At 47.6% G+C, this 15,972-nt stretch overlaps 1 long non-coding RNA gene across 1 annotated transcript in view; it reads right to left on the bottom strand.

Moving 5' to 3' along the window:
• Nucleotides 1-6,886: 6,886 nt before the first annotated feature.
• The window catches only part of LOC141144643 (uncharacterized), a 34,902-nt gene continuing 25,816 nt past the window's right edge, over nt 6,887-15,972 (bottom strand). Inside the window, exon 3 of the long non-coding RNA XR_012244428.1 lies at nt 6,887-7,884. This is a non-coding gene — a long non-coding RNA (uncharacterized lncRNA). The remainder of the gene's footprint in view (nt 7,885-15,972) is intronic.

The raw sequence follows: 15,972 nt of genomic DNA on the forward strand, positions 1-15,972 counted from the left end.
TGGAACAGGAGGGGGGGCTTGGTTGGTTGGTTGGTTGGTTGGTGGGAGATGGAATAGGAAGGGTGGTGGATGGCTTGAGAAAGTAATGCTACAGACAAGATCGCTGGCTGGGCTGTGCTTCTCTCACTGTGCCGTCTGTGTCCTGACATTTTTTGAAGCTACTTCACCTGCCACTTTTTGAAGCTACTTCAAGCACTTTGGCAGCTCCTCTTCAAAGGCAGGAGCCGCTGAGAGGCAGGAAGGTGGAGGCATTGGGCGGAGCTGGGAGGTGGCCTGTAAAGTGTGTCATCGGGTGCTAGGACGCCAGCGGTCCTTGCAACTAATGACAGAATTGAAGATTAAGGGGGGGGTGGGCAGGGGAGAAGCAGAGATTGCTGGCATTCTCTGCTCACAGGAATCCTCACTTTGAGGATACCACCACTGAATGGAGCCCAGTACTGGAAGGTGTTCCAGCACCTGGCTCTGGTTTCTGGGACTCCAGCCTAGATTCGCAGGACCCCGGGATTTACTTTAAATCACGGGACGGTCCCACAGAATCCGGGACGGTTAGGAGGTATGCTAGTATGGGATACATACTAGCATATTTTGCATTTGCCTTACAGATGTTTTTTTTTTTTTTTTTAACTCTGCTGCGGTTTACTACTGCTGTAACCACCTCAGTACATAGCTCCCAACTGTCCCTGGTTCTGAGGGACTCTCCTTCATTTGGAACAAAGTCCCTTTGTCCCTCATTCCTCCTCATTTGTAATTTTGGTCTGATCTATAAAGTTGTATATAAAATCTACTATTTATCTTTCAAAAAGGATTTCACAGTACTAACTCTTTCATCCAAATTCTAAATGGCTGCATTTGTACATTTTAAAAGCCAATATAAAGGAAACACTTGTGGGTTTAACCAATCTTTTTTTTTTTTTATATAATTCTCCTTTAAGGAGGCAGGGCAGGGGTGTGTCCTATGCCTGCACACTTTTGCTAATAAGTCCTCGTTACCAATTCATAGTTGCCAACATTGAAAAAAAAATATGTGGGACACTTTTTTGGCTGTAGGCGGAGTCGTACAATAATTAGGGGGCGGGGCATTCGTTTGTAGGCGCGGCTCAGAAAAAATTATAAGTGTGCGGCGAAAAATGGGCGTGGCTTATGCGAAAATGGGCGTGGCTTATATGAAAATGGGCATGTCTTGCGTGAAAGTGGGCGTGGCTTGTGTGAAAAGTGGACGTGGCTTGTGTGAAAAGTGGACGTGGCTTGTGTGAAAAGTGGACGTGGCTTAAATGGGCGTGGCTCAAGAGGGTGTGGTTAGAGTCTGAGATGAATGAGGGATGGAGAGGGAAAGGGGGAGAGGGGAATGACGGGACAGCAGGCCCAGATCCTACACAATAGAAATGTGTATTCTAGAAAGTTTAACAATCAGCAGATAAAGATACTCCAAACGCCTGGTGTTAACGCTTCAATCAGCCTGGCACCATGGTTGTTATGGTGTCAGGATGATTGTTGAAGCGCATTATTTCTATTATTACATTGTAATATAAAATTAAATCATTCAACTCACCATAATGCCGAATCAGTGGGATCCCTGAGCGTGTCACTAGCCACGTCGCCTGCCACCAGCAGAGTCTGTCCTTGCATCAGGTGCCCCCACCAGAGTCTGTCCTTGCATCAGGTGCCCCCACCAGAGTCCGTCCTTGCATCAGGTGCCCCCCGCCAGAGTCTGTCCTTGCATCAGGTACCCCCCGTCAGAGTCTGTATAGACCCCCCTCAGTGCAGACCCCCTCCATCAGTGCAGATCCCCTCCATCAGTGCAGACCCCCCCTCTATTATTGCAGCCCCCCCTCAGTGCAGCCCCCCCTCGATTAGTGCAACCCCCCCTCAGTGCAGGCCCCCCTCTATTAGTGCAGACCCCCCCTCTATTAGTGCAGACCCCCCCTTTATTAGTGCAGACCCCCCCCCTCAGTGCACCCCCCCTCAGTTAGTGCAGCCCCCCGCTCAGTGCAGCCCCCCTCAGTTAGTGCAGCCCCCCCTCAGTTAGTGCAGCCCCCCCTCAGTGCAGCCCCCCCCCCTCAGTGCAGCCCCCCTCTCAGTGCAGCCCCCCTCAGTTAGTGCAGCCCCCCCTCAGTGCAGGCTCCTTCTCAGTGCAGTGCAGCCCCCCCTCAGTGCAGTGCAGCCCCCCCTCAGTGCAGTGCAGCCCCCCTCAGTTAGTGCAGCCCCCTCTTAGTGCAGTGCAGCCCCCCCCTCAGTGCAGTGCAGCCCCCCCTCAGTTAGTGCAGCCCCCCTCAGTTAGTGCAGCCCCCCTCAGTTAGTGCAGCCCCCCCTCAGTTAGTGCAGCCCCCCTCAGGCAGTGCAGCCCCCCTCAGTGCAGTGCAGCCCCCCCCTCAGTTAGTGCAGCCCCCCCCTCAGTTAGTGCAGCCACCCCTCAGTTAGTGCAGCCCCCCCCTCAGTGCAGCCCCCTCTCAGTTAGTGCAGCCCCCCCTGTTAGTGCAGCCCCCCCCTCAATGCAGCCCTGGCCCCCGCTCAGTGCAGGAGCGGCCGGTGTTCTGCCGACAACGTTCCACTCGGCAATGGAGGACCCCCTGTACTGCGCAGGGCGCAGCGCTTGCGCAGTACGGGGCTGGGAGCTTTCAGCAAGACACGGCGACGACGCCGTGTCTTCTGCTCGCTTCAGTGGAGAGGGGAGGGGCCGTGCAGCTAAAGAAGGCGCTTCATTGGCTGCATGGAACGAGCCCCCTTCCCCTCTCCACTGAACACTAGAGGAAGAGAGAGCGGTGGCGCCGGCCGCCATTTTGCTGGAGCCCGCTGCTCCAAAAAAACAAAAAAAAACAACATTCCCGATTTTCCTTATGGGAAATCCCGAATTCGGGACACTCTCCAATCGGGACGAGGGTCCCAAAATCGGGATTGTCCCCGGGAAAATCGGGACTGTTGGCAACTATGCCAATTCAGAAATTTGTCAATACCGTACCATTACCGAAAGATGGCTACAGAGCAGCTCTCTCGTTCTGTGAGGGAATCCATTAATGTCCTCCCAGAACATGCTGTGGGCGCGCATCGGGCTCACTCTGTGATCCCTGTGTGCTTTGGGACAAAGCTGATCACAGATTAAGATAAAGGGCCAATCACAGCAGTCCTTTAGCTGATCACATGTAAACAGACATGTGGTGATTGATAGTAGAGGTCGACCGATATGGGTTTTTTCTCTGGCCGATGCCGATATTTAGAAATCGCGGTGGCCGATGGCCGATATATGATGCCGATTTTTTTGGGCCGATATATTAGGCCGATTTTTTTCTTTTTCTTTTTTTTTTTTCCCTTCATCTCATAAAATCTAACAGTTAGACCCCTTTCACACTGGGGCGTTTTTCAGGCGCTTTTGGGCTAAAAATAGCGCCTGTAAAGTGCCTGTAAAACGGCTCCCCTGCAGTCTGTGTGAAAGCTCGAGTGCTTTCACACTGAGGCGATGCGCTGGCAGGATGTTAAAAAAAAGTCCTGCAAGCAGCATCTTTGGAGCGGTGTATACCGCTCCTCCACCACTCCTGCCCATTGAAATGAATGCGCACCGCTGCCGAAGCGCCTGCAAAGCGTTTCGGCAGCAGCGCTTCAGGGGCGCATTTAACCCCTTCCTTGGCTGATAGCTGGGTTATAAGCGCCCCACTAGCAGCCGAATAGCGCCGCTAAAATAACGGTAAAGCGCCGCTAAAACTAACAGCGTTTTACCGTCAACGCATGCCTGCTCCAGTGTGAAAGCTGCCTTAAGTAATAAGTGATACAGAAATTTTTTTACATTTAAACATTTATTAAACAAAACAAACCTCCAATCAGTTCACTTGTATGTATAATTTAGATTAAAAAAGAAAAAACTATATCTTAAATATTAAATACACAAAAACAGGTAATCAAAACTTTTGGACGAAAAAAAATGGGCTAACTTTACTGCTTATTTTTTTTTTTTTATTTCATTAGTGTATTTTTTTAAAAAAAATTGCGTTTGAAAGACCGCTGCGCAAATACCGTGTGACATAAAATATTGCAACAACCGCTATTTTATTCCCTAGGGTCTCTGCTAAAAAAAATATATATAATGTTTGGGGGTTCTAAGTGATTTTCTAGCAGAAAATACAGGATTTTTACTTGTAAGCAACAAATGTCAGAAAAGATTTAGTCTTTAAAATATGGTTAAACTGAGAACTCCTCCACACAGAGTTCAGTCTATTGATAAAAGAACCTGAAGAGATACAATGTTTCTTCTTATCAGACTTGGCAGGCTGCCCAGGGAGGAGAGAAGAAAACTTCAGACAACTTGCATTGACTTCTATTACAGAAGTAATTTGCAAGTCCCGCTGAAGTTATAATCGGCTTTTTTTATCAGCACAATCGTCCGATGCCGATTAAGTAAAAAAAGCCAAATATCGGCCGATATATCGGCCGGCCGATATATCGGCGGACCTCTAATTGATAGTAAAGGATACTTTTTTATAATAAGAAAGATGTTATACTTACCTTTCAAGGATATTGCACAGGGTGGCCACCTTTCCTCATCTTTAGCAGACCCCATCTGTGATGTCTGCTCCTCTTTCGTCCAGGCACCTCCTTAGAAAGCCCAGTGCTATGGACGCACCTTTGCAGGCCCATCTCCCGAGCTGGGCTTTGTGCATCCATAGATGCACACAGTGCCGGTAAGCCACACACCCCTCCGTACTTACAGAAGTTTGACAGCAGCAGGAGCCCATGGCTCCCACTATGCTCAGTGTCTCCTGTGAGACCAGGAAGAGAAAGTAACTGTGCTGCAGCTGGGACCCTGCTGGAGCAGTGAAAGAAGGTAAGTGTTTAGGGAGGGGGGTGGATTTACAGGTAGCAGGGCATTTTTTCCCTGCATTACAAATCAAAAAGAAGTGACAGCGCTCCTAGGTAATTTTCAGAAATCTGGTGGAAAAAATATATCAACTTCAAAAGTTCTTAAACCCGGGGACCAATAAAGTGTTTGGTGCAATATTCAATAAATCAATCAAAATATTCAAAATCACTGTGTTTAAATCTATATAATACTTAGTAAATAAATAAAACTTGAAAATACATATAACTGTGTTGGTGATTTTTTGCATATAAACTTGTAAACAAAATGTCCATCAAAATTCTTTCTTGTGCAATAAGTAAATCCACAATTCAGTGTACTTTTTTTTTTTGTTTACCAGTAAACGTTTTTATTCAATTCTGCAGAGTGTACAGACACATATAAAAAACACAGACAAACACCCCCCCCACTGATTTGACAATAATAGTCGGTCTCAGAGCATCACAAAGTTGTAATGACATACATGGTATACACACATCAACACAATTCTAATCTTTTTGGCTCTATACACCACCACAATGGATTTGAAATGAAACGAACAAGATGTTCTTTAACTGCAGACTTTCAGCTTTAATCTGAGGGTATTTACATCCAAATCGGGTGAACGGTGTAGGAATTACAACAGTTTGTATATGTGCCTAAAACTTTTTAAGGGACCAAAAGTAATGGGACAATTGGCTGCTCAGCTGTTCCATGGCCAGGTGTGTGTTTTTCCCTCATTATCCCATTTACAAGGAGTAGATAAAAGGTCCAGAGTTAATTTCAAGTGTGCTATTTGCATTTGGAATCTGTTGCTGTCAACTCTCAATATGAGATCCAAAGAGCTGTCACTATCAGTGAAGCAAGCCATCATTAGGCTGAAAAAAAAACAAAACAAACCCATCAGAGAGATAGCGAAAATATTAGGTGTGGCCAAATCAACTGTTTGGAATATCCTTAAAAAGAAAGAACGCACCGGTGAGCTCAGCAACACCAAAAGATCCAGAAGACCACAGAAAACAACTGTGGTGGATAACTGAAGAATTCTTTCCCTGGTGAAGAAAACACCCTTCACAACAGTTGGCCAGATCAAGAACACTCTCCAGGAGGTAGGTGTATGTGTGTCAAAGTCAACAATCAAGAGAAGACTTCACCAGAGTGAATACAGAGGGTTCACCACAAGATGTAAACCATTGGTAAGCCTCAAAAACAGGAAGGCCAGATTAGAGTTTACCAAACAACATCTAAAAAAGCCTTCACAGGAACAACATTCTATGGACAGATGAGACCAAGATCAACGAAAAGAGTATGGAGAAGGAAAGGAACTGCTCATGATCCAAAGCATACCACCTCATCAGTGAAGCATGGTGGTGGTAGTGTCATGGCGTGGGCATGTATGGCTGCCAATGGAACTGATTCTCTTGTATTTATTGATGATGTGACTGCTGACATAAGCGGCAGGATGAATTCTGAAGTGTTTAGGGCAATATTTTCTGCTCATATTCAGCAAACTGCTTCAGAACTCATTGGACGGCGCTTTACAGTGCAGATGGACAATGACCCAAAGCATACTGCGAAAGCAACCAAAGAGTTTTTTAAGGGAAAGAAGTGGAATGTTATGCAATGGCCAAGTCAATCACCTGACCTGAATCCGATCGAGCATGCATTTCACTTGCTGAAGACAAAACTGAAGGGAAAATGCCCCAAGAAGCAGGAACTGAAGGCAGTTGCAGTAGAGGCCTGGCAGAGCATCACCAGGAATGAAACCTAGCGTCTGGTGATGTCTATGCGTTCCAGACTTCAGGCTGTAATTGACTGCAAAGGATATGCAACCAAGTATTAAAAAGTGAAAGTTTGATGGATGATTGTTAATCTGTTCCATTACTTTTGATCCCTTGAAAAGTGTGAGGCACATATACAAACTGTTGTAATTCCTACACCGTTCACCAGATTTAGATGTAAATAACCTCAAATTAAAGCTGAAAGTCTACAGTTAAAGCACATCTTGTTTGTTTCATTTCAAATCTATTGTGGTGGTGTATAGAGCCAAAAAGATTAGAATTGTGTCGATGTCCCAATATTTATGGACCTGATTATATATATATACAGCAGTAGAATTGTGGAGAACAAATATAGTGCCATACCATGCACACTTCAGAACACACACATGTAGCAAAGTCCCGGGGCTCCTGAAGCCCAATGGTGACCTCAAGAGTTAATGACAGCTGACATCCTTCAGTGTAGAGTGGGTTACAAGGCATGGTAGGTGTAATGCAAGATGAAGAGGTGGGCGCCAGACACTTTTTGAATGCAAAGAGATCTATTCTCTCTTAAACAGAACTATGGGAGAGAGGATTAGGGCCAGGACACCCTTAGGTAGATGCAATGTTAATTGGTAGACTCTGAGACTTCTATAGGTAGACAGCTATACAGGTGAAGGCCTATGTATAGGCAGGATCACTGTCCCCTTTGGCAACGATCTTGTAGCGGTTACTAACAGTACAGGTATTCAACTATCTGGTCTGCAACACGAACAGTTCTCTGTACCCCATACTCACTCACTGTGGGTCTTCACTCAACAAGCTCTCAGTCTCTCTCACTAGACTTCAGATCCAATAGCCACTGGATCCCCCGAGCTCTTTCACTGTAGCACTCAGTATCTTCCTTAAGTGTCACCCCCGCTTCACTGCTGAGTCCCTGGCTTGGCACTCACAAATACTCGTCATGCTTCACCCCTTTGGATATGTTAGGTTCCTGGCTTGGCACTCCACAAGCGTCACCTCTGCTGTCCCGCTGGGCCCCTGACTTGACACTTGCTGATGGTTTCCCATTTCTTCACCGTCCCCGGTTGGCGAGAAGTCTGCTCTGGTACTGGCCTCAGCTTACTTACAGTGGTCTCCAGTAGCAAGGTGAATGGTCCCTTTGTAGCAACAGCTTCCCCTCTATCTCCGACCACGACTGGTTCCCCGTCCAGCAGAACCATTACTTCTGGTTGGACTGCAAGCCCGCAGTCCCAACCCTGCACTACTGTCATATACCAGATAAGACCAGAACTGTGTGGACTGCAACAGATTGAACCAGACATAAATAGGTGAAAGTAAGTTTATTAAGGTAAATGCATATACTTGTGAACACACCACCAATACAGAGTGAACAAGCCAAACAACCAAACAGTGATAATACACAACCAGCATATGTAGCAAAAGGGAGTACCAGAATCGTAGTCAAGCCAGGCCAGGGTCATAAACAGGAGATCAGTAGCTGGGAATGGAAACAACAGGACAAGAGAGGATGGATGGATCACAGGAGGGACGGGTCCGGTACAAGGCTCAGGGTCCAGGGTTCAGGTAACAGGATCAACAGGTTCCAGGAATCAGGCTTCAGGTTCAGGAATCAGGTTTCAGGATCAGGGTAACAGGATGTAGGCTGCAGGTTAGGGCTCAAGGACAATACCAGGGCAACATGAGTGTGCACTTGCCGGGTATTTATACTGCAGCTGCTAATTAAGGTCAGGTGACACCTGTCTGCAGAGGGGAATACCTGCTCCACACTGCCAGGATTCCTCCGCTGGTGGATGCCAGTACTGCGGCCCAAAGGTGACAGAATATCAGCAGGAAAAAGCTCTTCTGACAGCTCCAAACTGCCAGGAGACACCTGCTGGTGGACCTCAGTACTACACGCCAAATGATCAATATTACCAGCGGAGGAGACCTTTCCTGACAGCTACTTCTGGATAGGCTCTCAGATAGCCTAGCAGCCAGATGTCCCCGGGATAGGCCTAGGGTGAAATCAATTGACCTCCTAACTAGCCAAGGCAACTATCACTTGGCAAATACATTTATTAGCAACCCTGCCTAAACATCAAGGTGCTACACACATATGAAAAAAGGAAATTCACAGTAACCTGCCAGAAGAAGGAAGAACATTAAGGGAAATAAGTTAAGGGTAAGGGTAATGACCAAGAAACAACCAAAGGAGGTCCTCTAAGCTCACAGCATACACAGTAGATAAACGGTAATACCCTGTGCATCAACCACTCCAGATTTTATCAAATGTATGGGGACAATAATTAATATTAATACTAATATTACAAATAATACTAGCATAGGGGAGTGTATTGTTAATAGCAGTTTTCCAGTCACTCACTCAATGTAGGGAGGGCAGGAAATTTCCACCGCAGGAGAATTTCCCTTCTTGTGTAGAAGGTGGAGTAGAACAGAAAGAGTCTTTCATGTTTAGTGGGCACTATGCCCTCCACAAGGCCCAACAACCACATAGCTGGATCGAGAAGGAAAGGTTACTTACCATTTTAACAGTAAGAATTTATACTCAGCGCTGCCTCTATGAACCACTAATATACATATACACACATCAAATATGTGTCATATAACAACATGTATAATAAAGTGCTTAGTGTCAATATAGTGCAAATAAAGTGCAATCAATAAAGTTCAACAGATGTGCAAAGTAAAGTGCAATCAATAAAGTTCATCAAGTGTGGGGTACGGGGTTGGTGACACGTTGATATAATCTTGGTGACTTCCTGTGCTCCCCTCCTGGGTCCCCACTCACCAGATAAAGATAGCAAATGCACCTGTGTTATATATCAAGATGGTGCCTCCCATCCAACGAATAGGTTGGTTGGTCGTGCCTCAGAGAATGGGATCTTCTCTTCTCCACTACATGATGTAAGTCCTACATACTTTACTCAGTCAAGGATGGTCAGGATAGTAAAGTTTGGACAAATGAAGGAAAGGGAGCTTCTGATGACGCCCAGTGGGAGGGGCGAAACACGTCAAGCTAAGGATAATCTGTGAAGGCTGGTTGGATGCCAAGGCGGCAAGTTTGCATGTTTTTAAAGATTCTGATGTAAGTGTAATGATTTTAAACCTTTTAATAAATTTTGCAGTATTACACTATATGTTCCCTTTCCTTCATTTGTCCAACCTTTTTGATTTTGAAAAGGCTGCACTGAATGTCAAAGAGTTTTTCTGTGGTCAGATTGCAGTTTTCCATAGTTAGCCCGTGAGGGTAGTGAAGGTCTTGATTCCCTTCGCAAACATCTGTGAAACAAGATCTTTTGCATTATTGAAAATTAAACTGACTTGATGTCCCATATGACACCATATACAGTGGGGCAAAAAAGTATTTAGTCAGCCACCAATTGTGCAAGTTCGCCCACTTAAAAAGATAAGAGAGGCCTGTAATTGTCATCATAGGTATACCTCAACTATGAGAGTCAAAATGTGGAAACAAATCCAGACAATCACATTGTCTGATTTGGAAAGAATTTATTTGCAAATTATGGTGGAAAATAAGTATTTTGTCAATATCAAAAGTTCATCTAAATACTTTGTTATATATCCTTTGTTGGCAATGACAGAGGTCAAACCTTTTCTGTAAGTCTTCACAAGGTTGTCACACACTGTTGCTGGTATGTTGGCCCATTCCTCCATGCAGATCTCCTCTAGAGCAGTGATGTTTTGGGGCTGTCGCTGGGCAACACAGACCTTAAAATGCTTCTTACGAAGCCACTCCTTCATTGCCCGGGCGGTGTGTTTGGGATCATTGTCATGCTGAAAGACCCAGCCACGTTTCACCTTTAATGCCCTTGCTGATGGGAGGAGGTTTGCACTCAAAATCTCACGATACATGGTCCCATTCATTCTTTCATGTACACGGATCAGTCGTCCTGTTACCTTTGCAGAGAAACAGCCCCAAAGCATGATGTTGCCACCCCCATGCTTCACAGTGGGTATGGTGTTCTTTGGTTGCAACTCAGCACTCTCTCTCCTCCAAACACGACGAGTTGTGTTTCTACCAAACAGTTCTACTTTGGTTTCATCTGACCATATGACATTCTCTCAATCCTCTTCTGGATCATCCAAATGCTCTCTAGTAAACCTCAGATGGGCCCGGACATGTACTGGCTTAAGCAGGGGGACATGTCTGGCACTGCGGGATCTGAGTCCCTGGCGGCGTAGTGTGTTACTGATGGTAGCCTTTGTTACGTTGGTCCCAGCTCTCTGCAGGTCATTCACTAGGTCCCCGGTGTGGTTCTGGGATTTTTGCTCACCGTTCTTGTGATCATTTTGACCTCACGGGGTGAGATCTTGCGTGAAGCCCCAGATCAAGGGAGATTATCAGTGGTCTTGTATGTCTTCCATTTTCAAATTATTGCTCCCACAGTTGATTTCTTCACACCAAGCTGCTTGCCTATTGCAGATTCAGTCTTCCCAGCCTGGTGCAGGTCTACAATTTTGTTTCTGGTGTCCTTCGACAGCTCTTTGGTCTTCACCATAGTGGAGTTTGGAGTGTGACTGTTTGAGGTTGTGGACAGGTGTCTTTTATACTGATAACAAGTTCAAACAGGTGCCATTAATACAGGTAATGAGTGGAGGACAGAGGAGCCTCTTAAAGAAGAAGATACAGGTCTGTGAGAGCCAGAAATCTTGCTTGTTTGTAGGTTACCAAATACTTCTTTTCCACCATAATTTTCAAATAAATTCTTTCAAAAATCAGACAATGTAATTGTCTGGATTTGTTTCCACATTTTGTCTCTCTTTTGTCTCTGGCTGAGTGGAGGTACTGCATCATCCTACAAAATACATTTTTGTCCCACTGTAAGTAGTATTGTCATACCTCCCAGCTGTCCCTGTTTCGGCAGGGCATTTCTGCAATTGGTACCTCTGTCCCGGGTCCGGGCACCCTCATTTTGGGACAATACAATGTCCCGGAATTGCCCCCTGGCCCTGGATCGATCTGATGCCCTCTAAAATATCCCTCACATCGCTGCTGTCACTCACTGACAGCCTGTGGTGGACCCCTGCCTGATGAGACCCCTTTTACATGAGCCGCTGGCTCAGTGCCCAAATGGTTGCTAGCTGCCGCCCGCCTCGCACCTAGCAACCAGTGACAGCACGAGGAGGAGAGAGGTAGAGACCCAGCATTCACAGCGGGGAAGATTTAACTTCCTCCTCTGCGTCTACTGAATAGCTCCACCCACCTCCTCCCTGCATTGTTCAGCCAGCAGCATGCAAAAGTGCACAAAGGAGAGATAAGTTTTGTAGAAAGGAAAGTGAATCCAAAGCACTTACCATGGACAGATCGGGGTTAAAATCCTCAGTCAGTTCTCCCCCAGCAGTTCTGTGCTGAACTGTCAGGAGTGTGTGTCAGCCTGAAGCTAGCACTGATAAGAGGATGGTAGGCAGGTAAGGGCTCTGCAGAAGAGAGGACACTGACAGATGAGATTACACCCTAGGAGGGATGGAAGGAGGACTCATCCTTAGATATCAGGGCAGAGTTCAGGCTGGGATGTGACCCCCCCCAAAAGTGAAGGACTACAGGTCCCAGCATGAACCCCTCAGAACTGAAGATGTGATGCCCCCCCCCCCAATCAGTGAAGAACTACAGGTCCCAGGATTAGCATGTGAAATCTATGTGGCCACACCCTTAATTCTCAAGGGTCCATGCTGGGACCTGTAGTCCTTCAATTTGGGAGGGCATCACATCCTTAGATATCAGGGTTTCATGCTGGGACTTGTAGTCCTTCACTTTTAGGGAATGTGCCCCCCCAAAAGTGAAGGACTATAGGTCCCAGCATGAACCCCTTTAGAGCTGAAGATGTGACACCCCTCGGGCGGGAGGGGCGTTCACTTTTCTGGGGCTCTGGTGTGTCAGACTGGTGGCAGGTAGGGATGAGCTTTGAGTTCGAGTCGAACATCGCCTGTTCAATTGTTCGTCGACTTGCAAACATTATGGGCCATTCGAGTGGTGCATCACGGCCCATAATTCACTGCGGCACTGTGTCCTCTGCACAGTGTGCACCTAAAGCTACCTGAAGAAAATTGCTGGTGTTCTTCTGATCCTATTAGTACCACAGGCAGGCAGCTGCAGTATTTACAGTTAGTGTGCTGTGTCCTCTGCACAGTGTGCACCTAAAGCTACCTGAAGACAATTGCTGGTGTTCTGATCCTAATAATACCACAGGCAGGCAGCTGCAGTTTTTACAGTTAGTGTGCTGTGTCCTCTGCACAGTGTGCACCTAAAGCTACCTGAAGACAATTGCTGGTGTTCTGGTCCTATTAATACCACAGACAGGCAGCTGCAGTATTTACAGTTAGTGTACTGTGTCCTCTGCACAGTGTGCACCTAAAGCTACCTGAAGACAATTGCTGGTGTTCTGATCCTATTAATACCACAGGCAGGCAGCTGCAGTATTTACAGTTAGTGTACTGTGTCCTCTGCACATTGTGCACTTGTGAGTGGATGACCAAGCCGTCCTCATCCTCCTCATCCTCTCTTACCCAGGCTCAGGGTACTTTTTGTCTGGTGACCTCTTCCCTCGGCTCAGTGGCATCAGTCACTCCTTCCCTAGCCCCACCATGTCCTCTTGAGGAGTCCCCCGAACTGTTTGACAACAGTGCTGGGTACATGCTCCAGGAGGATGCCAGGCATTTTTAGGGCTCCGATGATGGTACCCAGCTAGAGGAAGGCAGTAACGTGAGCCCAGAGAGAGGGGGTGCCCAAGAAGGACAGCAATCTGGCAGTCATGTTCCCCCAGCTGCAGCATACTGTCAGCTTTGCTCCAGTGATAAGGAGGGAGGGGATGATGAGGAAGTCACTGACTCCACGTGGGTGCCTAATAGGAGAGAGGAGGAGGAGGAGGCACATCTTCAACGAGGCAGATGCCCTCCAGGGGCCAGCTTAAGGGCAGCACACTGACTGCATCACACTGCAGAGCTCCGTATGTGCAGGGCTCTGCTGTCTCTGCGTATTATTCCAAAAGTTCTTTGGTGTGGGCCTTTTTTGAGACAAGTGCATCAGATCACACTGCTGCTACTATTTGCAACATATGTCTCAAGCGTATCTTGTGTGGCCAAAACATCTCCCGCTTGGGCACCACATGCTTGACTAGACATATGTCGACCTGAAATGCAGTTCGTTGGCAAGCGTACCTAAAAGATCCACACCAGAGAACAAAGCGGACCTCTCCTTGCTCCTCATCTGCTGGGATCTCCAACCCAACTATAACTTCAATCCTCTCTGAAACCTGCACTGAGAGGAATGAAGGTGTAGAATTAGGTGTGTCACAGCCAAGTACTTGCGGGCAATCTGCTATCGGCACACCAATGTCATATTGTACCAGGCAAATTTCCCTGCCCCAGCTGCTGCAAGAAGTTCGCTCCCAGCCATCCACATGCCCAGCGGCTGAATGCTAGCTTGGTTAAATTGCTAGCACTTCAACCACTGCCTTTTTAGTTGGTAGACTCTGCCCCCTTCCGTGAGTTTGTGGAATGTGCGGTTCCTCAGTGGCAGTTCCCAAACGCCACTTTTTCTCACGGAAGGCGATTCCGGCTCTCTAACGGCATGTGGAAGGCAATGTCTTGGCCTTGCTGGACAGGGCAGTCAGTGGTAAGGTGCATATTACTGCTGACTCATGATCCAGCAGGCATGGACAGGGACATTACCTATCTTTCACCGTGCACTGGGTGACTCTTCTGGCAGCTGGGAAGGATGCAAGACAGGGTGCAGTAGTGTTGGAGGTTGTTCCACCACCACGCCTCCAAAAATTCTACTAGTAGTGATTCTGCCACACCTCTCTCCTCCACCCCCTCCTCTTCTTCTTCCTCCATGGCCTCTTCCTGTGCTGATTTGTCCTCGGAACCAGCGGTGCTCCGTAGGCGTTCAAGGGGCTACGCAAGCACGCAGGCAAAAAGATGCCATGCGGTGCATGAGCTGGTGTGCTTGGGGGACAGGAGCCACACTGGGGCAGAGATTCTGTCAGCTCTGCAGGGACAGGTTCAGAGGTGGTTGATGCCACACCAGCTTAAGCCAGGAATGGTGGCTTGCGACAATGGCACCAACCTTCTCTCTGACAGGGACAACTGACCCATGTGCCCTGTTTGGCTCACATCCTTAACTTGGTGGTGCAGCAGTTCTTGGGCAGGTACCCGGGCTTACAGGATGTCCTGAGGCAGGCCAGGAAAGTCTGTGTGCATTTCTGCAGGTCATATAATGCCAGTGCTTGGCTGGCTGACCTCCAAAGACCTCCAAAAGGAATTTAACCTGCCCAAGAACCACCTAATTTGTGACATGCCCACCAGGTGGAACTCAACAGTGGCCATGCTGCAGCGGCTGCACACGCAGCAGAGGGCCATCAGTGAGTACCTATGTGACTATGGTACAGGACAGGGTCAAGGGAGCTTGGTTTTTTATCCCCACGCCAGTGGGCTATGATCAGGGATGCATGCACTGTCCTGTCACCATTTGAGGAGGCCACGAGGATGGTGAGCAGTGACAGTGCATGCATCAGTGAGAATGTCCCTCTTGTCCACCTGTTGGAGCACACGCTGCGTGGAATAATGGACAGGGCACTTGAGGCAGAACAGAGGAAGGAAGAGGAGGACTTCCTTACCTCTCAAGGCCCCCTTTATCGAGACAGTGTTCCAGCGTGCCCGCCGATCACACAGGAAGGGGGTGAGGAGGAGGAGGATTGTGTCAGCATGGAGGTGGAGCCTGGCACTCAGCGTCAGCAGCAGTCTTCAAAGGATAATTTACAGTCTGAAGAAACCCATGGACTGGTACATGGCTGGGAGGAGGTGGCTGCGGATCATGTCGTCCTTAATGACCCAGAGGACTCTGGACTGAATGCCTCAGCAAAGCTACGCTGCATGGCCTCCCTGATCCTGCAAAGCCTGCGGAAGGATCCTCGTATTCGTAGTATCAAGGGGAGGGATCATTACTGGCTGGCAACCCTTCTTGATCCACGTTACAAGGGTAAGGTTGTGGACCTTATCTTGCCGTCGCAGAGGGAGCAGAGGATGAAACATCTTCGGGAGGCCTTGCAGAAAGGTTTGTGCAACGCGTTTCCAGAGCCTGGGAGGTTACAATTTCCTGGTCCTCCTGGACAACATTGCTGAGGCTTTGGTCAGTCACAGAAGGAGCGGTGGAGAAGGTGGCTGTCTGACCGATGCGTTCAGACAATTTTTTAGTCTGCAGCCCCAAGGTATGATCGGTTCCAGCAACCATCGCCAGCGTCTGATTCACATGGAGCATGATTACCTAGGGGAAAGATCAGACTTGGACACCTTTCCCACCGAAAATCCTCTGGGTTACTGGGTCTTGAGGATGGATCACTGGCCAGAGCT

Source organism: Aquarana catesbeiana, linkage group LG05, assembly GCF_042186555.1.
Source record: "Aquarana catesbeiana isolate 2022-GZ linkage group LG05, ASM4218655v1, whole genome shotgun sequence".
Lineage (NCBI taxonomy): Eukaryota > Metazoa > Chordata > Amphibia > Anura > Ranidae > Aquarana > Aquarana catesbeiana.